The sequence below is a fragment of the Cupressus sempervirens genome, chromosome 4, assembly GCF_028749045.1.
Source record: "Cupressus sempervirens isolate cs-2001-9-10 chromosome 4, ASM2874904v1, whole genome shotgun sequence".
Classification (NCBI taxonomy): Eukaryota; Viridiplantae; Streptophyta; class Pinopsida; order Cupressales; family Cupressaceae; genus Cupressus; species Cupressus sempervirens.
This window is the reverse complement of record NC_143121.1, coordinates 97,323,229-97,346,360: the sequence shown is the minus strand read 5'-3', so window position 1 is coordinate 97,346,360 and position 23,132 is coordinate 97,323,229.

Here is a 23,132-nt window from a genome sequence, read left to right as displayed (position 1 = left end):
TAGGCTTTTAGGTCATCATATGACCAAGCAAAGACATGTCAATATTTTCTCAATAAGTTAATCAAAGGATTTCTAATCTTAGCTAAAAAATTTTGGCCAATATAAACTTTCTTAGGGGCCTCAATTGTACCCAAATTTATCTCTTCTAGCTCTTGAGGTTTATAATCTTTAGCACTAGGCCTTACCCTATCTTGGTTATCAAACATGTTCTCCAAAACAACCAAACCTTTAGGTACTTTATTAGTTTTTAATAGTATAGCCTCTTGACCAAAAATTGTTTCCTTCCCATCTATGGTTTGAACCAAATCACTACAGTCCAACTCTTGTCCATGGTATTTATCTTCATTTAGCAAGAAATTCACAATGTCTTTGTCATCTTCAAAGACTTGCCAGTGTTCAATATTTTTAGGTATAGATAGCCTATTTTGAACTTCAACCTATGAGATTCTTGCAAATGATATCTCCTATGTTTTAATTGCTACATTTCCTAATAAGTCATCCATCTTATTCTAAGTTCTATCTCTCCATGATATACCAATGCATCAAAGAGTTCAATCTAATCCCAAACAACATTTCTATACTATTTCAACCTTCTATTCTTAAAAGCATATGTTCCCCTTATCTATGAGATAATCAATTCAGAATCACCTATAAATTGAAACTTTTTAATCCAATGGTGGGTAGCAACTTTCAATCCTAACAACAAGGCTTCATATTCAGCTATATTGTTAGTGCATGAAAAAATTAAGGTAAAGAAATATCTGAAAGTGTTTTTCTCTAGAGAAACAAAAACTACCCCTACCCCCACACCTTCTTCAGAATTGGTCCCATCAAACAACATTGTCCATAATATTGGTCAGTCCATACAACACTCAACTTCATGTTCAATCATAGTAAGCAACTTCTCAACTTCTTGGATAATTAACTCAACTTTGAATGCATTCACATCAATGTCTAGAAATAAAGTAGCATCTTTGTCAATTTCCTCACCAAAAATATCACTAACCCGTGGCTCTCTATCTACTTTAATAGCCTTTTCACCTATGTGAAAAGTTGCATAGGTTAAGTCACATTGTAGGTTACCTCCCATAGCAGCACTCCATTTTCTAGAAAGCAACATTCCATAATGTGGAGGAATATCAACTACAAGGACTAACATGGTCAATTCTACCTCAGGGTATGCAGATAGCTTAAATGGTAAAGCATTTATAGTACCTATGACTAGGACCTCTCTAGCATCCATACCTCTGCATTTGCCTTGCTTAGTATCTACTTTCAGCCCTAAGGCTTCCATTACTTTGAAAGGCATGATGGTGTTAGAAGCTTCTGAATCTATCATGCAATTTTTTAGGGTCTTTCTTTTTATAATTAGACTGAGAAAAAATGGGTCAATATCTTCTATGTGTGCTACTGATGAATCATTCAATAACATTTCGAGAATTTGGGATATGATACCACTATCTTATATTACTAAGGGGGTCTATTGAATAGTATTTTTCTCTACATTGTTGGTATTATTTTCTATCCCTCCCAACCATGACAAGGCTTTTCTCTTATGCTCTTCAATTCTGAATAGTTTAGACAAGGGTACATTAATGGTAATTTGTGATAACATGGATATCATGTCAATAGGATTAGACATAGTGGGTTTCCCAATCATACCTGGAGTAGGAAGCTTCTGAGTAGTAGGGACTACTATTTGCTTGGTAATATCAAATTCGAATCCCTTTTCTTGCACAATTACTTTTTCTATCTCATTTACTTGGAATTTCACTTTCTTCTTGGGTTCCCACTTCTTAGTTTTGATGTCTTTAACCTCGACTATATCTATATTAGCCTTCTTGTCCTCATCTTTCATCTTATGTGCAATATCCTTTATGAATATGCTAGAAGGCTTCCCAACATCATTGTTAACTATTGTGTTTCTCAAGTTGTAATTTCTATGTACTTGGGAGATCATCTCTGTAGTGATCCTATCAATTTCCTCTTTAGAAGGCATTCTCAAACTTACATGACCAACTTCAGAAGATGTAACACATAACAAATATTTTCCATAGCCTTCATTTTTTGAGAAAACTTTTTGATGATGTAATTGATAAGCAATTTTCTTATTCTCTAGATCACTTTCTATTTCTTCCAAATTAGAATCCACACAATCTTTACACATGCTTTCCATATTACAACTTACATCATCATGGCTCTTTTCTTGTTCCTCCTCAGTTTGTAAACTATGATTAGAAGCAAATGATTGAGAAACTACACAATATTCTATAGAGTGAGGTGATTGACAAATAATACACCATGGCACATTATTATTCATATTTACTAAACTTCTTTGCAGAGGGTCTAGTGTATGCTTACCTTTTACATTTTAGGTCTGGTTAGAGATTGGCTTGCCATCCTTCCCTTGAGTGGTGTAAGGGTAATTCTATATTCTAAGTTGTCTACTGAAATTGCTTTGTTCACAGGGGTTTTCTCAGAAACATTTGGCTTCTAGGTATTAATACTAGTAGCATTCATCATTTTTAGCAATTCCAATACTTTACCTATTGTGGGTTCTTGTAGATTCTTTCCTATAGGAATTTTATCTTTTGGCATTAAGTTATTATTGCCATTAGTGACAACACTTATCTGTATCAGTATAGCTACCAAGCTCAACACTCAGTTTCCTACACTCACTAAGCTTCACAGTTTACATCAAGCATCTACAATGTATACCAAGCATTCAGTGGTTACCTTATAGGTTTATCACTTAAGTAGTTCATATCAAGCTTTGCAGTTCACACTAAGCATTCTAGTGTTAACTAAGCTTCGTAGTTCACACTGAGCATTCTAGTGTTCACTGAGCTTCATAGTGTTTACCGAGTGATGGAAGTATAGTGTTTACCAAGTGATGAAGTGAAGTGTTTACCGAGTGATGGAAGCACAATGTTTACCAAGTAATGAAAGTGTAGTGTTTACCAAGTGAAAGCAAGGTAAACAAAGGATTCATTTTTAACCAAGTGATACAATATCTATCGAGTCTCCAATGGTTACCGAGTTCAGAACTATGTCAAGTGATTAGTATAGACTAAGCCTTCACTTCTACCGAGTGCATGACGATGTCGAGTAATGCAGTGGATGTCAAGTATCAGAAGGTCACCGAGTCAGTTTAGTGAACCCAATTAATTTACTGTTTGGCAGACTCAGTAATATTTTATTCACTTGTGTTTTGGACAACCTTGCAATTGTAATTATTGGAATGGTATATATGTAATGTATTATATCATTTACAACATATGTAAGGAAGTATAAAAGAGAGACATGTAATGTTTTGAGAAGAATGAAAGTGAATCAGAAAAAGAGCAGAGTATTTAGCAAGGTCTAAGAGGAGCAGTAAAGATTCATGAGTCACAAGAGTTGATCTATACTTCAAGGATCTAATCAGCAAATCAAGTTTGTAAGTAGATCCACTATTTCATCCTAACAGGTGAATCAATTTTGTAAATCCTTTAACCAAGAAGACTTAACAATCTTTTGTATAAATCTCCTAACAGAGTGTATACTTCAATGTATCTTTGTAAATAATCCAACAAGGTGGACCTAGTAGTCCTTTTTGCTCCTAATAGGGAAAATCACCAGAAGTGGTCAATGTAAGCCTTAACAGGCAACTTCATACTGCAGTAATGAAGTTTTGTGGGTATCATCCCCACCCTAGTTTTACTTTCTATTTGGAAGGTTTCTGGGTTACCAAATCACTATGTACATGTGTTATGGATGTTTGATTTCTCATATATGCAGTAGATTAGATAAATAAATGGTGAATAGTATATATGGTTAAAGTGTTGAATTGTTTAAAGTTTTGAAGTTACTAATTCACCCCTCCCCTCTTAGTAACCTATCATATCTTGAATATTTCTAACAATTGGTATCAGAGCAGGTGGTTCTTAGGAAAAAGCTTGATAGCTTGAGCAAAGATCAAGGACAGTGGAGATATTTAGACTTGACAAAGCTATTGAAAATGAAAAGCTAGATCTAGAAATGGCCATGGCTCAACTCAAAGAAGCTAAGGAGCATCTTTCTCAATCCTTGAAGAGAAGGAAGGAACTTGCAAAACAAATGAATGATCATTAGTATGTTGAAGAAAATATTGAAGACCTTTTACCATCAAGCAGTTCAAATGAAGCTAATGAGGCAATTAAGGAACTCCTAGCAAAGAATGGTTCTCTACAAGAAGAACTAAGAAAGCTTAAAAGAGAACAAGAAATCCAATCAATTAGGCTATGTGAAGTTTTGGAATAGAGAAACAAGGTAAATGAAGACTTAGAGACAAGAAATAATCAATCCCTTCATCATGAAGATCTTGTAGATCAACTATCTAATGAAAATGAAGAAATTATGAATCTGAGATCTAAAAATGAAAACCTAAGGAATGATTTAATCACTAAAAGACAAATCAATGAAAGCTTAAAAAGTGACTTGAGATCTAAAAGACAAATCAATGAAAGTTTGGAAAATCACTTGATCACTAAAAAGCAAATCAATGAGAGAATGATGAAATCTCAAGAAGACATAACTCAATTAAATCAACAAAGTGAGTAGAATCTTCATAGAAAAAAAGGTAAAACTAGACTTGGTTATAAGGAAGAAGGTGAAACCTCCAAACAAGGTACCCAAAGGAATCAAAGACCTACTTGCAATCACTGTGGTAAGTTAGGTCATACATAAAACAAATGTTGGAGTAATGGAAAAGCTAAAATCAATGGTAAATGCTACAATTGCAGTCAACATGGTCATAAAGCTAATGAATGCAAGGAGAAACCAAAATTTGAAAGAAATTGTCACAAATGCAAGAAGCATGGTCACAAGGCATTCCAATGCAGATCCAAATCATTCAATCCAGTTGAACAACTTGTTAAAGAAATATTTGGAAGGGACTACAATACCTGGTGCAGATGTCATTATGGTGGAGAATATGGACACATTGGCAAAGATTGTTGAAGGCATCACTCGAGAAAAAGAGATACAATAGTGAGATGTTATACATACACTGAACTTGGTCATATAATTAAGAATTGCATGAATATAAGACGAATTGAAGATGAAAAGAAAGCTAAAGCTGACAACATCTGAAAGCAGATGAGGCAACAATGGATTCCTAAATCTACTAAGCAAGATAGTTCAAATGATGGCAATGTCACTCAAGAAGTGGGTGACTCCACCATTTCCAATTAGATTCATAAAGGAGGATCTAGAACTGTATCATCAAGTTATATCTAAAGCAGTTCAAAATGAAAGAAAGGAAAAGATCAAATCAGTATTCTAGATATACAAGGATCAAAGAAAGCATATCTTTCATTGAGTTGCATCTACTGAGGATAGTTGGTTAAAGACCTTACTGAGCTAGGTTGGGAGTAACAAAAGTTTTGTTCGATCACTGAGTTGTAAATACTTATTGAACAAGTGAATGAATGATAGCCTATCAAGCACTATGTCATCTTAGCTACCTTTGTACCAAGCATTAATGACAAAATTTTCATCAGAAGGGTAGAATTTGATTTCATTCTTCATCGCGATTTCAGAGCTAAGAAATTTTGAGGTGCAATTTAAGCAATTCCAACTGATTTTCTAGCTAAAGATTTGTTCGAAAAAAAAATTATATCTTTTATCGAGCACCAATAACATCTGAGAGCAGCAATAGCACCAAGGCAAAGAAGGGTTCAAAAATGCTGGTAAAGGGTGCAGAATGTAACGCACCCAACTTTAAAATTGTTTCGATCGTTGTAGAATCACTTGACCCTAATGATGCTCAATCTCAAATTCCACCAAAGGTACTCCTTATAAATGATATTCGTACACATTTTAAATGTTCTGTTCAAGAGATTGGAAACCTAGAGATGGACAATGCCCTAGGATAAATTAGTGTTGATGACTCTTAGAAACCTGAGCATAAGCATCTTGAAACCAAAGGCTTGAGTCATATCTCGCATATGCAAAGAAGCTTCCAAACTAAGTGGATTAGATATATTTTGATTCAGGTGCACAATGGGCAACTATGGTTAGAGTAGCTAGTGTTAATCACAAAGAAGATGATTCAAAAAATCATGGGTCTCCCTATGCTCAACAAAGTGAAGGTTACCAAAACCCTAGGATGGGATGAGTTACAGAAGCAATCCCTAGCTAAATGGGATGGTAGAGGTTTGAAGGTTAGCACTGTATCTGATATCAAACTAAGATTTAGCACTCATGTCATTGCCCACAAAATCTATAGCTCTAATCGAATGAACAGTGTACCCTATGAGGCTACGGATTTGGCCTTCAAAATTGTAAAGAAGAACCTTGAATTTGACTTGTCGGAATTACTATTGAAATAATTAACAAGAACATGGATAGTATAAGGACTTCAAAGAATAATCCCTATAAATTTGGTTCTCTATTGACTTGTTTATTCTTCTATATTCAAAAATTCTTTCCATCTAAAGGAACAGTAGTGTGGAGAAAAGATATTCCCATTCTTTATCAAATAAATGAGTTTGTAGCAGCAATGGGTGAAAATTTTGATAGCATCATGGATAATTATTTCGAAGATTTCAAGGAAATGATGAATAATAGGTTCTAAATTCCACCAAAATTGGTTGAAGACTACAAAGATGATGTATGCTTTATGGTTGATTGTGATAAAGTATACATTCAAGCAGTCAGACCCTGAGTTGCATGGGTAAAACCTCTTCTTATGAGGTTAATATTGATGAGGCTAGGGAAATTATTGAAGCACTAGTGAATGAGCTAGTAGACCCAAAGAAACCAATTTTGAAACATATGATGAGGCAAAGGTCAGAATTGAGCTTGAAATCAAGCTACCCTAGGCTATAAGCAAAGGCAAGAGGAAGATAGCTAAGTTGAAAACTACTACCGGCCCTCTTATGCTTATAGAAGGAAAAGGTGAGGATGAAGAAGATGATGATGAAGAAGAAGGAGTTCAAGAAAAAGAAGAACATGAATCTGAAGAGGAACTACCAAAGAAGAAAGGTAAGGCAATTATTGCCAAACCTAAGAAGAAGCCTACTGCAGTATTCTCTAGAAGAACCAAAAAAGGCAAGCAGGAACCTATACTTGTCAGGACTCCACTCACATTTGAGGAAAGGCTGAAACAATTGGAAGAGGGAGCTAGCATTACAAATTTCAAGGTATTGAAATTTGAAACAAGAACTGATGCAAAGAAAATGCAGATTGAGGAACTTGTACTCAATAAGATGGGAAAATGGAGATACTCCCCAGACCAGCTCACCACTCAAATCTCCAAATAACAATTGGAGAGATTGCAACCAAGATGGGAGTTAGTCACCAAAATGGCCAAAGACATATATGAGCAATCCCTGTGGAATCTTCTACCGAGTCTTACTGAAGCAGAATTAAAGGAAGCTTTGAAGAAACATGAAGGTAAAATGATGATTAGATTTCACACATGTTTGATTTTAATTAAAGACATTGAGCATGTTGTAAATGATGCAACAAAAATGTGGAAGAACATCTATCATCTACAAAAGCCCAATGAAGATCCAGTTGAAATCAAGGATGATGGCAGTAGTGACAGTTATGATTTTGATAGAACTCCATCCATCATAGTTACTCTAGGAGAGCTGCATGGACTAATGGAAGAAAAAGAGGAAGAAGAGAAGGAGGAAGAAGCACATGAGGAAGATAAAGATGAAGAAGATCCAATAAAAATTGCAGCAGAAGTTATTGCATCCCTTCCTCACTCTCCACCAAAGATAGTTACATCTACTTTGGAGATAGCTTCTGCAAGTGAGATTTTGAGCACAACACTCACATCAATTGCTCAATCTTCACCAACCTCATCCCAGATCCAAGTATTTGAAATAGATGTGCCAAGCACTTCATCTACCAAGTTGTCTATCACTTATTTAGCTACTGAGCTAGATTCCTCAGTTCCTTCACCATCAGTGAGTGTATCAGTAAGTTCCACAATTTTGTTTTCATCAGTTCTAGTAAGTTCTACAGTTTTGTTTCTATTAGCATCATTTGTATCCTCTTTGACTCTAATCAATTCAGATTCTACTATGAGTACTTTACAATGCATGATACCATTTTTAGGAAGTGTTCCACTTTTTGATCCAGTTAGCACTTCTATTGGCATTCAATCCTCAAGTCCTATCCTAGTTTTCACTGCTAGCCCTTCTATCTCCACTATTGTGTCTATTCCTAAGGTCAAACTAGTCATCACAAAAGTCAAACAAATGCATCCTATAAAACTTCTGATCATTGGAAAGGAAATTGGAGAAGACATTGACTTAGACATAGAGATAGTGATTCCAAAGATTAATTATGACAATGCTACCATTGAAGAGATGAGGTTAGCCAGTCAACTCATAGAGATGAAAGCTATGCAGAAACAATTATGATCAGAAAGGGATAAGGCATATAGAATAATTGAAAATGCCAAGAATATAATTATAGATGCTATAGGTGTTGAAGTAGATTCTACTCAACACATTTTGATTTAGTTAGAAGAGGTTGTATAGAAATTTAATGAGGATTCTTCTGAACAAGAGAAACTTATTGAGAAAGCTGAAAAGAAATTTGATAATAAGGTGCTAGAGCATATTTCTCAAAAGATAGCAATCAAACAAGTTGAATTGTTAACATTTTTGGGAAATTTTGAAAATTCTTTTAATAATGCAGCATCACTCTTTGCCAAAATTTGTGATGTTTCTGGTTTTACTAAAGAAATAAAGGATAAGCTAAATAAGATTGACATTGATATGCAATCAAGTGCATCCAAGTTGAAGGTGGACTCCTCCTCCACAGCCTCCCATCACACCAAGATCAGATATTTGGCAGATGTACAGGCTGAACTATTGAGAGAGGAAGCTAGGATCCATTCTACACTCATAGACATCTAGAACATGATCCTTCCTATCATGAACACAATGCAAAAACATCTTGCTCATTGCAAAACATTGTTCCAAGATCAAAAATTCTCAGTGGCTGATCACTTGATCCAATTATCAGCAGAAGTTCAAATGGCTCTCCACCTATCAAATTTTGCAGCAGACTTGGGATAGTACTTTTGTAACCATCCTTAAGGTACATCAAGAATTTCTATCTCACTTTGGTGTAGCCATATAAACTATATATATGTAGTCCTTTGGCATTATTGTCAAAAAGGGGGAGAGATTCAGAGATTCAACATAATAAATGAGGAGAGGTATCACTATAAGTGATAGGGGGAGTTAGCACTCATTAGAATTAGCATGTGTACATAAGTATCATTGTATATATATTATAAGTCTTCAAGAAGGTATATAGAAATGTATATGTAGCAGTTCTACAAAGATTAATTTTGAAAAACCAAAATTCATTGAGTTAGGTAATGTACATATGTTTTGGCTTATAAGTGTTTTTGTCACTAATGCCAAAGGGGGAGATTGTTGGCACTAAGTTATTATTACCATTAGTGACAACACTTATCTGTATCAGTATAGCTACTGAGCTCAACGCTCAATTTTTGATACTCACCAAGCTTCACAGTTTACACCTAGCATCTACAGTGTATACCGAGCATTTAGTGGTTACCTTATAGCTTCATCACTTAAGTAGTTCATACCGAGCTTCGTAGTTCACATTGAGCATTCTAGTGTTAACCAAGCTTCGAAGTTCACACTGAGCATTCTAGTGTTCATCGAGCTTCATAGTGTTTATCAAGTGATGGAAGTATAGTGTTTACCAAGTGATGGAAGTGTAGTGTTTATCGAGTGATGGAAGTACAGTGTTTACCGAGTAATGAAAGTGTAGTGTTTACTGAGTGATACTATATCTATCGAGTCTCCAATGGTTACCAAGTTTAGAACTATGTCAAGTGATTAGTATGGACTAATCCTTCACTTCTACCAAGTGCATGATGATGTCGAGTAATGCAGCGAAAACTGAGTATCAGAAGGTCACCAAGTTAGTTCAGTGAACTTGAGTTATTTACTGTTTGGCTAACTCAGTAATATTTGGTTCACTTGTATTTTGGCCAACCTTGCAATTGTAATTATTGGAATGGTATATATGTAATGTATTACATCATTTACAACATATTTAAGGAAGTATAAAAGAGAGACATGTAATGTTTTGAGAAGAATGAAAGAGAATCAGCAAAAGAGCAAAGTATTCAGCAAGGTCTACAAGGAGCAGTAAAGATTCATGAGTCACAAGAGGTGATCTATACTTCATGGATCTAATTAGAAAATCAAGTTTGTAAGCAGATCCACTGTTTCATCCTAACAGGTGAATCAGTTTTGTAAATCCTTTAATTGGGTAGACTTAACAGTCTTTTGTATAAATCTTCTAATAGAGTGCATACTTTAGTGTATGTTTGTAAATCCTCTAACAAGGTGGACCTAGCAATCCTTTGTTCTCCTAATAGGGAAGATCACCAGAAGTGGCCAATGTAAGCCTTAGCAAGCCAACTTCATACTGCAGTAACAAAGTTTTGTGCGTATCATCCCCACCCCAGTTTTACTTACTATTTGGAAGGTTTTTGGGTTACCAAATCACTATGTACATGTGCTATGGATGTTTGATTTCTCATATATGCAGTAGATTAGACAAATAAATGGTGAATAGTATATATGGTTAAAGTGCTGAATTGTTTAAAGTTTTGAAGTTACTAATTCACCCCTCCCCTCTTAGTAACCTATCATATCTTGAATATTTCCAACATTATCAACCTCCCTTTTTTTGTTATTCTTAGGATTGAATAGCTTTGGATCATCTCTCCTACCAAGATTTCTAGATGCCTTCCTATTATTCTCAATATTAACTGCAACCTTATAAGCATCCCTCAAATTTTTAGGATCTTTATCCCTCAATTGGTAAGCCATTTTGCTATCAAAAGCATTAAAATATGTTGTGAGACAAACATCCTCATTCAACCTCATAACTTGAATTAGTTTGTACATACCTTTCTAGAATCATACATTGAAATCAAATGTGGGCTCATTAGGATTCTTCTTGATATTATTGAATTCATTTAACATGAACCCTACATTAGTGTTCTCTCCATATTTTTCTTTGAATAACTTCTCTAAATCACTCCATGAGGTAATACAGTCCTTAGGAAACCTTCTAAAACAATCCCTTGCATCCTCAGTTAGTGAATGAACAAAAAACTTCATGACCACATCCTCATGTTCAACTTCATAATCATTTAGCATATCTATGAAAATTCTTAGGTGTTACTCACTAGTAATAGCATTGTTTCCAAAGAACTGAACAACTTTATCTCTTAAATCAAAAGATATGGGATGTGCAGAACCAGGGACACCTAAAAATGACATTTTTTTATATTTTCCCCTATATACAAGTTTCTTCTGAAGACCAGGAAGATTTGAGGTACCTGCTACATTGGCTTGGTTAAGGACAACATTCTGAGATTACTGAGGGTGGACAAAGGGGACTTGAGTGCTAATGGTGGATGATGAGGCAGCGGCAGATTGAGATATTCCCTAAGTTGGAATCATTGGACCACTAGCATGTACAAAATTTGTAGATGGGATAGAAAAATTTGGCCATGAAGCCAATGCAGAATTAGATTTTATGAATTGGATTTTTCTCCTATTTTATGCAGCTTGAGCTTCATTCTCCACCTTCTCAAGCTCTTTTGCAAGATCTTCCTTCTCCTTTCTAGCCTTCTCCAAATCTAGATCTAATTTTTACATGAAAGGCTTTATGGATTTGCTTGGTAGAGCTTGAGGTTCATTTATTTGAATCCCTATGGCTTTGCCCTTTTCCTTATCTGCAGCTTTCACAATGGGTTCTTCAAGATCTACTTGGATAGGTTTATAAGCTTCGACTTGAGTAATAAATAGTTCTTTCTTTTGACTCGGGAGTTTTTCTTGTTCTTGAACTTTAGCTCTCAGACTGTCTACATCTCCAAAGATATCAGCATGGAGGGTCGTTGTTCTTTCTTCTAAGTTTTTATTTTGTTCCTTTAAGGTAGCCATCCTTCAAAGTAGATTATCTCTTTCCACTATAGCATCTAAGGTGGCTTGCTCCCTTTCCTTTTCTAGGCGAATACGCTTGGCTTCTTCCTCAACAATCCATTTCTTTAAAACTCATATTTCTGACTGCACTTCTTTAGGATCTATAGAGGTGGCTTCTAAGTTAGGATCATCCAAGTCTATTAGATTAGGTTCCATGTATGGGACTACCCTAGGATTAAAAGGATTTCCAAATGAACTTTCGAGTCCTAGCCTATGATTCATCTTAGTTATTAGATCTAGCATAGGGGATTCATTCCCTACTGGTGACATATCCTTATCCTTGTATGTTCTTTCATTTAGTACTGGGGTACTAAATATCCCTCCTAAAAGTCTTTTGGTTTTTGATTCAGAGCTAAGTAAAGAAGACTCTCTCCCTATCACTAGTTTATATTGAGAACTAACTGATACACTACCTCTGGCCTTCTAGGTGGGATTTGGGTCTATCTTTTTCTTATTTATGTTCTTCCTACCACCTTAAGGTAAGTTAGTATACATTGGAACATCAGGATTGGCTCTTGTGTTTTTTTCTTTTGTTAACCATTTTACTATTTATCAAATAAGCACTAGCTTCAAAACCTTGACTGAGTTGCCACCTTTGTCTTGGGAAAATATGAAATTATAATTATTCTTGACTTCAAAGAAATGACACAAGCTAAAATAGAAATATCTGACATAGATAGACCAATCACTAAGATCATAAGACTGCAACTCTTGCTTGACAGATAAGACACTTGGTAAAGCTAGATACATCAGTGCATCTCTATGGCATTGGTTTTATTTTCTCTCCTTTTTAAATTCTCAAGGTTTGTCACTATAACATGCCAATTACTACCACAAGTAGTACTAGAAGATTTGACACACACGTACACAACAGGACCAAAGAAATTGCAGTACTTTTCATAGATGTGTTGAACAACTCCCCAGTAGAGTCACCATTTTGTTACTATTTTAAAAAACTACTGAACAAAAAAATGCTCAATACCAAATTGATATTACCCCCAAAACCTAAGTATTAGCCAATTGCTATTAACAATTACATGTGTAAACCATTTGGACCCAACTTCAACAAAACCAAGGATGGTTTTCTACTATTTGGCTCTGCAAAACCAAGTTGGGTATACCCAGGGATGATTCAAGGCTAGATGCTACTGTATAAGAATTATTTTGGTTTCATTCTGATTCTCATCTCCTATCCTCAAACACATGCATGATTTTGACATTTTGGATAAAACACATCCCATATAGCAGGTTTGGTCACAATTCTTCTATAGATTTGCAAGTATTCCCAGCAACAGTGGCTAACTGAAGCTAAAACATTCCATGCAAACAAGTGCTGACCGCCTTTGAAAACATTCAAGAAAAGTAGAATAAACTAATTGTGATTTTAGATTTGATGCTTCTTCATGGTATACCTATCTGCAGACTAAATTAATAAGATCAGTGCCTATTCCATTGGGACTCAGAGTCTACTACAATTTTATGGATTTGATTTGTTGCCTTACAACAAATATTATCAACAATTCTTACTGGAAATCATACTTACAAAAATCCTTTATATTACCATGGCTATCCCATCAAATTTATCAAAGCCTTTTTTTAATTCATTGAATTAATAGCAATAATGAATTGACATACAACCTAAATGAATTGCATTCAATTTAACATGCTTTACTTATACAATCTCACAATAACCAGGTAACAGCTAAGGAGACAAAATTCAATAAGAACTGATACGAGGATAGCTCAAAATTTGTATTAATTTTGCTTGAAAATTGTATACAATTGTAGTAAACTTAGAATGACCTTAGAAAGAAACACAAAGATCACTTCACATTAATGTATTCTCAAAAAATTTGCAGAGAAGATACATCATAAAGATTGCTCAAAGACTGGACTAAAAACATCATAAGTATAAAAGTAAAATGCATTAGAAATCAAACCCTTCTATAGCCCTAAAATCTCACTTATATAATGTGAGATGCAACAAGCTTCAAGCATAGAGAACTGATAGTTTTCCTAAACAAAAGATAGTTACAAGCAGTTGTCACAAAAGGTAATAGTTACTTTTGCATCATCTTCTACCCTACTACCTTCTACCATCTATTCTATAGACATAAATTTTTCCTTCCATTCATTGTAGGTAGTATCATTAGGCCAATCAAAATTTAAGACCTCCCTTTGTACAATTATCAAAGAATTTCCAACTGCCTCTATATCAACAAAATCTTTTCTGATGGCACTTTAGAATATTTGCACTTTAACCAACTCCTCATTGGTCATAGCCCATAATAAGTCCCCAATTTCATTTATGACATTATTCATCCTTTGACAAAAAATCTCATCCAACTCCTTTTTCCACTCATCTTTTTCCTTTACTTTATCAACAGTTTTTAGAGAACTAGGAAATAAATCAAATTTTTCAACTATATAGTTGGAAAAATAAATTGTCACTTTTTTCTGAAAAGAATCTTGTTTGTCATCAAAACCTTCTAATTTAGTCAACAAATCAAAAATCTTCTCTATTTGATGACAAGGCAACTAGATGATAGATATGCACATAGCAGTGATATCATTATTTCATTTTGTCTACTTCTCTACAAGAGGTCTAAATTTAACCTCATCTCTTTTTAATTGATCTCTTATTTATGCAATCCTTGCCAATTGATCAAAAAATGTTGGCCACTCAATTCTATCTATAAAATACAGTATACCCTACCTTATATTTTCTTCATACCAATTGTTTAATTATACATGCAATGCATATAATTTATTCTTTTCTTCTTCAAAATCTTTTGCAGTATAGAATTGTGGCCTTTCAAGGGTGTCTGGTATCTCAATAATTGGGGTTGACTTAAAGGGTTCAATAGGTGGCTTGAGGGGTATACAATCCTAGGTCTGCTAGATTCTCCTACTTTTCTTTTCCCAAATTCCTTCTCAATTAGAGATACTTGGTTTTCTAGTGATTGTATTTGTTTACCCCTATCCTCATATGCTTTCAAAACTCCCTCCAATCAAGCATTAAGTTGCACAAACCTATCATCTTCCTATCTAGACACCACAGTGCTAAATTTCATCATTTTTGAAGCCATTCAAAAAATCTGTTTACTACCAACCTCACCAGCCCTAAATACTATTAGTGCACTAGTATGCTCTATAGTGGAGATTCCCTACATTTTGGTTTTGTCTCTTTTTTCAATTGACTAGATTATCAGGGCCTAGTGATGATCACTGAATTTGACTCCCCTATGGCCTTGCAGTACCTCTTCTTTAGTTTTATATTGTACATCATTTTCTTTTCTTATTGAATCAAAAATCATTGCATTGACTATGTCCCACTCTAGAAAAATAAGGACCCTTGATTGCTTAACTAATTGCCTCTTGGCCTCAGGTGTAAACTAGGCAAAATCACTCAAAAACTTAGATTTGATCTCCTCCTTGATAATATGGTCTAGTTTATCAAGTTGCTCTACTTTTATTCTCTCACATGTTTTTTTAAAATTTTGAATATTCAATCTCCACAAAAATTTGTGCAAAAGCTCTAGATTTGACAAATTTTCATCATTTATAAACTTCTTAGAAGCTTGAGCAACTATTAGATCAATCTCCTTACCTTGATAGTCAGTAACTATAAGGTCCAAGGAGCGTACAAGAGGCTCTTAAGGTAGTCCACTCTCCAAATCTATGGTAGTAAAAATAACATCCCCTTCTCCAACAATCTATTTTAGTTGCTCCCTTAAAGATGCTTCATCATCTATTTGAATTGGGGTTTGGCTTGGGGAGTATTGTTCTATATGGGAGGAAGATTCTTGCTCCAACTTCTATCTCTTTGGGGCACTAGCTACAGATGGGCTATCTAGCCTTGGTCTTTCTTGAGGAGGAGCTTGTTCTACATGTTGCACCATCACATATCCTACCCTCTTTTGCAAAGTATACTAACCAGGAGCTACTATATTTTTGCTGTTTATTCTTCTCTGTACTTTTGTAGCCCTATCTGGATAGGTTTTAACATACGTAGCTTTTTTCTTATTCATTGTTTGCATGATTATAGAAAAATTATTCATCAAGACCTATATTTTGGCTCCCCAATACTTTTTATCTTTCAAGGGATCATAGGAAGAGTCAAAAGAATTGATGAATTCCAAAGTTTTACTAAACACTATCCATTTTTCTTTCCTTAATTCTTATTCATGTAAAGAGAAGATATTTTTGATAATGTCTTGAGTAAAATATACCTGTTGCACCATGCAGACAGCTTTTTTTCTTTCTCTTAAAACATCATAAAACCCTACTAGATTAATAAATCTTCCATGGGACTCTACCATGTTATACTTATCCAAAAATAAATTGAGGTGCTTCCATCCCTTTCTTATAATAACAAAATCATGTGCTACAATAACAACCGAGAAGAAAGTACCTTTCTTGGGAAAATCTCTTTCATTAATGGTCTCAATCTACCATAACAACTCTGTTATTCCTATCTTTAGAGGCACATGGAATGGTAGCACATGAGGCTTCCCCAAAAAGCCATATACTATAATCACTATTGAAACATTGTATGTGATTATATTCCCCCCAGTTATGACTAACCAAAATCCCTTTTGCATGGTCCTTGGGTCTGACCAATTCTAGCAGTGATTGTGGAATCCTAGGGCTATCTCCTCTCAAGAGAAATCTAAGCTTGGATGCAAAAAATCTATCAAACCTCACAAAACTAGCATCTCTAGCCTCTGAGGTCATGTCAACACTCCATAATTGGACTAGATTTCTTTCACCATCCTTTGTTATTTCTAGCTCCATAACCTTAGAAAAATAAGTGAGACTCTTAAATAGACACACATGCATGAGCAATGAGTACCAACAAAATGGTTTTTTTACTTTCCTTTGGGACATCCCCACCAAACCATTGGGAATTTCTCATGCAAGGAAAGTGGCAAAGTCAAGAATAGTGCTCATACCAAATTGTAAAGTTTGAGCCATGATAAGAACAATCAAGCCTAGCTTGTTCTGCTTCATCCATCCCAAAAATCTTGCAGAGAGAAAAATATAATGCTTGAGTCCTAAGATTAAAATGTCTTCTCATTATGATGCAGGCAAAGGGTGAATTACTAGGGCCAAAGGCTCACCTAGCTATCCAAATGGCTCTGCAAGAGTTAACACAACAAAAGAAAACACAAAGAACAACAACCAAAGGAGGAAGAAGAGTCACTTGGCATACACTGGGTAACTCGGTGAATGAAGAGTCACTTGGCATATAGTAGGTAACTCAATGAATGAAGAGTCATTTGGCATACATTGGATAACTCGGCAAATGAAGAGTCACTTGGCACACTATAGGTAACTTGGTCAATGAAGAGTCACTTGGCATACACTGGGTAACTCGGTTAATAAAGAGTCACTTGGCATACACTGGGTAACTCAATTAATGAAGAGTCACTTGGCATACACTAGGTAACTTGGTTAAGGAAGAGTCACTTGGCATGAATTGGTTAACTTGGAGAATTAAGAATCACTTCGTGTACACTAAGTAACTTGGCAAATGAAGAATCACTTGGCATACACTAGGTAACTTGGTGAACGGAGAGTCATATGGCATACACTGGGTAACTCAGTTAATGAAGAGTCACTTGGCATATATTGTGTAACTTGGAAAATGAAGAATCACTCAGCATACACTAAGGAACTTGGCAAATGAAGAATCACTTGGTGTACACCGGGTAACTTGGTGAATGAAGAGTCACTTGGTGTATACTGGGTAACTTGTCAAATGAAAAGTCACTTGGCATACACATGAAAAATGAACAAAAAATGAGTAGGATAACAAGGCAACCCAAGATGCTCCTACATCACATTAATGGCTCTGGGGTGTTGGCAGTAATCACAAATAATTTACCAATCTTGGTAGCATGCTCTTCCAATGGCCCTGTCCTTAAGTATATCCTCTGTGCATCATACCTTGCTTGAAGGTCATCTATGTCAATGATTTCATGCATAGCATGGTAAGGATTGAGGTTGAAAACCTCTCTAATCAATTCAAGAAAAACCTTAAAAAGGTTCTTAAAAAGGTTTACTCCAACATGGTTCTTTACCCACCCCATAATAGGATCACACTTCTTAGCTAGATCAATCAGCATATCACTATCAAAGAAAATTGAAGGGACTATTAATTTCCCAATGTCAAATTCTCACAAATTGCTCATAGGGGTATCAACTCTAATCCTCCCATAGAGACCTAGGTGTCTCTTACCTAATTAGCCTTATCATAGAAACCCTCTGCTACAGCTACCCTAGGGTTCTTTGGGATAAGCTCTCTTCCCTTAGTTATTTCATTTATGGACAAAGGGAATTATTCAAGAAAATCATCATGCACAAATCTCTTAAGGTAATAAGTCTATCCCATAAATTATTTTCATAGAAGCATTTTGAAAAAGCCTAAGACTTATGTAACAATAGATGCTTGATTTTCAGGAGTTGCAGAGTACTTACCCACTAAAATTACACCTCTTCTTTATGAATCCCTATTGTAATTTGATTGAATTTTCCTACAAAATTATTTTCCCTAGCTCTGGAATTTTATTGTGCTCTAATAACCTTTTGTAGGTTTGTGGTTCAATAATAGTGAGATCATGAATTATATTCGAGCATTGAAATCACATAAATGAACTCTAAATCATATTAACTTCTAGTAGTTGTTATTCTCAAATTGCATCCAAATTTGAATCTTATCTATTGATTTCATCATATTAAATGGTTTTAATTCAAAAAAGAAACAAGATTTATGACTTTAAAAACATGGCCACATGTTGGTCAAGTGCTTCCTTGCATTACTTATCTTTCTTGCATTTTGAAAATGTGGGGATGTGCTGGCTGTTGATCTTCCTCTAGATCAATGGTCAAGATAAATAAAAAATTTCTACAAAAACAAGTACAAGGTGGGACATAGCTAGCATAATAAATCTTCCATCCTAGCAAATATCAACCCATTTTAGTAATAGCTAGCCCCACTATGCCATGTGTCACATTGGCGCATGCCCACATTATTTAAAACCCTTGCAACTTGAAATTGTGGGCAAGTGCCTGCCATTGATCTGTGAGAGATCAACAATGGCATTATTTGACAATCTAATATGAATGTGTTGACCTCACCATGGACACATGTCCACATGGCACTTAACCACATTAATTATCTTTCTTGCATTTTGAAAATGTTACCCTTCATCGATCTAACCAAGATCAATGGTGGGTCTAAATATTTGTCCTTTATGGTTCCATCACCCAATTTGACCAATAGAATAATATCTTTTAATCCTCATGCTCTCACAAATCTAACTACCATACTAATTGTTAGATTTTTTTCACCCATGATATCATCACTTCTAGCTAGGTACATGTGTCATATTCAACCAATGAGTGTGTTTGAATCTTTACGGACTTACAACAAAACATGACCCTACAATCTCCTTAGAACCTAGTCCCACTTGGCCATGTGGCACAAGGGTGCTTGCCGACATTATTTAAACATCAAACAACTTCTTATTGTGGGTAAGTGCTAGCCACTCATCTTCAAAGGATCTATGGTCATGAATAGTCAATGCATCTTTGGCAAACAACCCTTTTGAATGGCTTAGCTAGTAGTACACATCAACATCTTCTTTACAACTTGGCATAACATAGCACCATCCCTTCATACTTGGTCCCACCTTGCTACATGTCAAAATAGCACTTTCCTGCATTATTTATCTATCGAGCAACTTGAAAATGCGAGCATGCACTAACCATGGATCTTACACAGATCAACGATCATGAAATCATGCATGTTTATAACATAGAGTCAACTGAAATGACCAATGAGATACTTCCTTTTATTCTAACTTAGCTAACAACTACCACAAAAGACACATCATTCTCACCTTCTAAAAAGGTAGTCCCATGATGCCACACATCACAATTGTGCATGCTTACATTGCTTAAGATTCTTGCATTTTCTCAATGTGGGCAAGCATTGTTCATTGATTGAGACAAGATCAACGATGCCTCAAAACTTGCAGAACATCAAAGTTTGAACATCAATGATAGCTACATGTCATCAAGGTGCATGCCTACTTTATTTAAAGACCTTGCATTTCATCATTGTAGGGATGTGCCATCTGTTGATCTGTGAGAGATCAATGGCTGGATCAAAAGGTATTGCAAATGATATTTTTCAATAAAATATCTCAAGCAAATTGCAAACAAAGTGAGGTTAAATTCAAAATCATTGATGCGTAAGCCCAACCTTAGGGTAAATGTGTCCCACCTAAAAATTTTGAAATAGCACTTTCAAAAGTATTTTCAAAAACTAGGATAAAAAAAGATAAGGCATTAGGATTTTTTATAAACTTTACCCAAGGTTTGACCTAATTTCAAAATTTTCAAGGCATATACTTAGGGTTTTTCACTATTGAATACATACAACAAAAATGGTGAAAAATCAGGCCAACATCCACAAAATGATCCACTAATCAAAAGTATCTTTTGAAAGACATTAACCATGTTAGGAATCTATTACATCTGTATAGTGTTTTGATCCTTGTTAGAAGCCTTAGCCCTATTAGGAGTTGATTTATACAATTACAAAATGTGTCCAAGATGAGTGCACTACCCAAACATGCAATATACAATATAGTTCTTTGATACAAAGAGATAGATACAAAAATCTCTTTACACTACTAGTGATATCTTCAATAACTTATTCTATTTTTGCTTTTGTACAAAAATTTATCACAATTCACATTTCTCTGATCATACATCAGAATTTGCATCATCAATATTGTATTAGTTTTCTTAATCATTCAAGCAACTTTGCATTTAGCAATCTTTCTTTTATACCTTGCTAATTATCAAATATCTATCTAGTTGGCCTTCATGCCTTCATACAATTACCAAAATAAAAAAATAAACTTGCATTGACTTAGGGTTAACATATGGGATTTCGTCCCTAATTAGTTAATGATGTAGGAGCATCTTGGGTTGCCTTGTTATCTTGCTCAATTTTGTTCATTTTGCAAGTTGGTGCCGAGTTACTATAGCACTTATTTGGTGTTGAGTTACTATAGCATTCTTCATGTGTCGAGTTACTGTAGCACTCTTCATGTGCCAAGTTACTGTAGCACTTAGTTGGTGTCGAATTACTATAGCACTCTTTATATGCCGAGTTATTGTAGCACTTAGTTGGTGCTAAGTTACTGTAGCACTCTTCATGTGCCGAGTTACTGTAGCATTCCTTCATGTGCCAAGTTACTGTAGCATTTCTTCATGTGCTGAGTTACTGTAGTATTCCTTGATGTGTTGAGTTACTATAGCATTCCTTCATGTGCTGAGTTACAGTAGCAATTCCTTCATGTGTCGAGTTACTGTAGCATTCTTTCATGTACCGAGTTATCCAATGTATGTTGAGTACCAGTATTTGGACATGATTTTTGCAAGCCAACTTGTGGGATTTATTTCATTCATGACATTTATGTTGGGATATTTACTTGGGATGAGTCTAGACTATTGTTGGGTCGACCTTCCTCTTATGTAAATGTCTAGAATAATCTATAAGATATTTTGGCAAGTATATATAGAGTGTTTTGGCTTAGAGTTAGAAAAAGTTTTAAGAAGAAGTTTTGGAAGAAGAAGATTTTAGAGAGTAGAACTAAAGGGGTAAATTTTCTATTGGATCTTTGTAAGGAATGTATTGTAATTGGCCATAACCCAGAAGGCCTTACAACTGGGCATGTATAAAGATGTTTTGATGAATCATTAAAATTATTTCACTCTTCTTCCTCCTTTGTTTTTTGTTCCTTGTGTTCCTTCCATTGTGTTAACTCTTGCAAAGTGGTTTGGATGGTTGGATGAGCCTTTGGTCCTAGTTAATCATCCGTTGCCTATGTTAGTTAGTATCAAAGCTTGAGGTTTGTCCTTGTGGAGATTGGATCATGGAGAACCCTAATTTGGATTTGGTTGTAGGGTTATAGATCTATGGATTTGACCTATAACTTGTAGAGGGTTACAATCTTGTAGGAACTTGATTTGTAAAGATGGTTCATGATAGAAGGAATGTTGATGATACTATATTGGATCAGTTGAGACAAATTGTAGCCAGATTATGCTATAGAGATAGCTCAAAGGTAGGAGCACATCTTGATGATGTAAGTGATGATGAAGCAGCAACACCAAACCACAATCTAGAACCTAAAGAAGATCAAGATGAGGAAATATTGTTACAAGTGTTGTCAAGTAAAATTTCAAAGCTTGTTGTAGAAGTTGTTCCCTATGATGGAAAATTGGATACTAATGTTGTGTTGGATTGGATCTCTGATATGGAGAAGTTCTTTGAGTATGAAAACACTCCTGATAATACAAAGGTGAAGAGTACAGTCACTAGGTTGAAAGGTCATGCATCACTATGGTGGGAGCACTCACAAATTGATAGACAAACGAGAGGAAAGGAGAAGATTAGAACTTGGCCAAAGATGGTGAACAAGGTAAAGAACAAATTCCTGCCTACTAATTACCAAGTTATCCTGTTGAGAAAGATGCAAAATTTGAAACAAAAGCTCATGAATATGAAAGAATATACCGAGGAATTCTATAGATTGGACATTAGATCTAGACATGTAGATGATGATGTTGAGAAAATTGTAAGGTACATTAATCGATTGAGATCTGGAATACAAGATGAAATAAGTTTTGTGAAGCTAGAAAATGTAGAGGAAGCATATCAATATGCCTTGAAGGTTGAGGAGATCATGACAAAGAAGCATGAACAAAGACAAAGAGGTAGAGGTGGTAGATTCCAGAGAGGCAGATGTAGATCTTATGGAGAAAGTGGTAGATTTGACAGTTCTATGTAGGATAAAGGAAAATTTAAATGGAAGAATGATGACAAAGGAAAGATTGAATGGAAAAGTGGTAATTCTTACCAAGGAGGCACTACTTCTTACCAAGGAAGAGGTAATTCTTATTCTAGAGATGGATTTCATGGTAATTATTTCAGATGTGGCAAAGAAGGGCATAGATCTTTTGAATGTAGAACCTCTGAAAGTGGATAGAATAATAGAAATGTTGTGATTCAAGAAGACA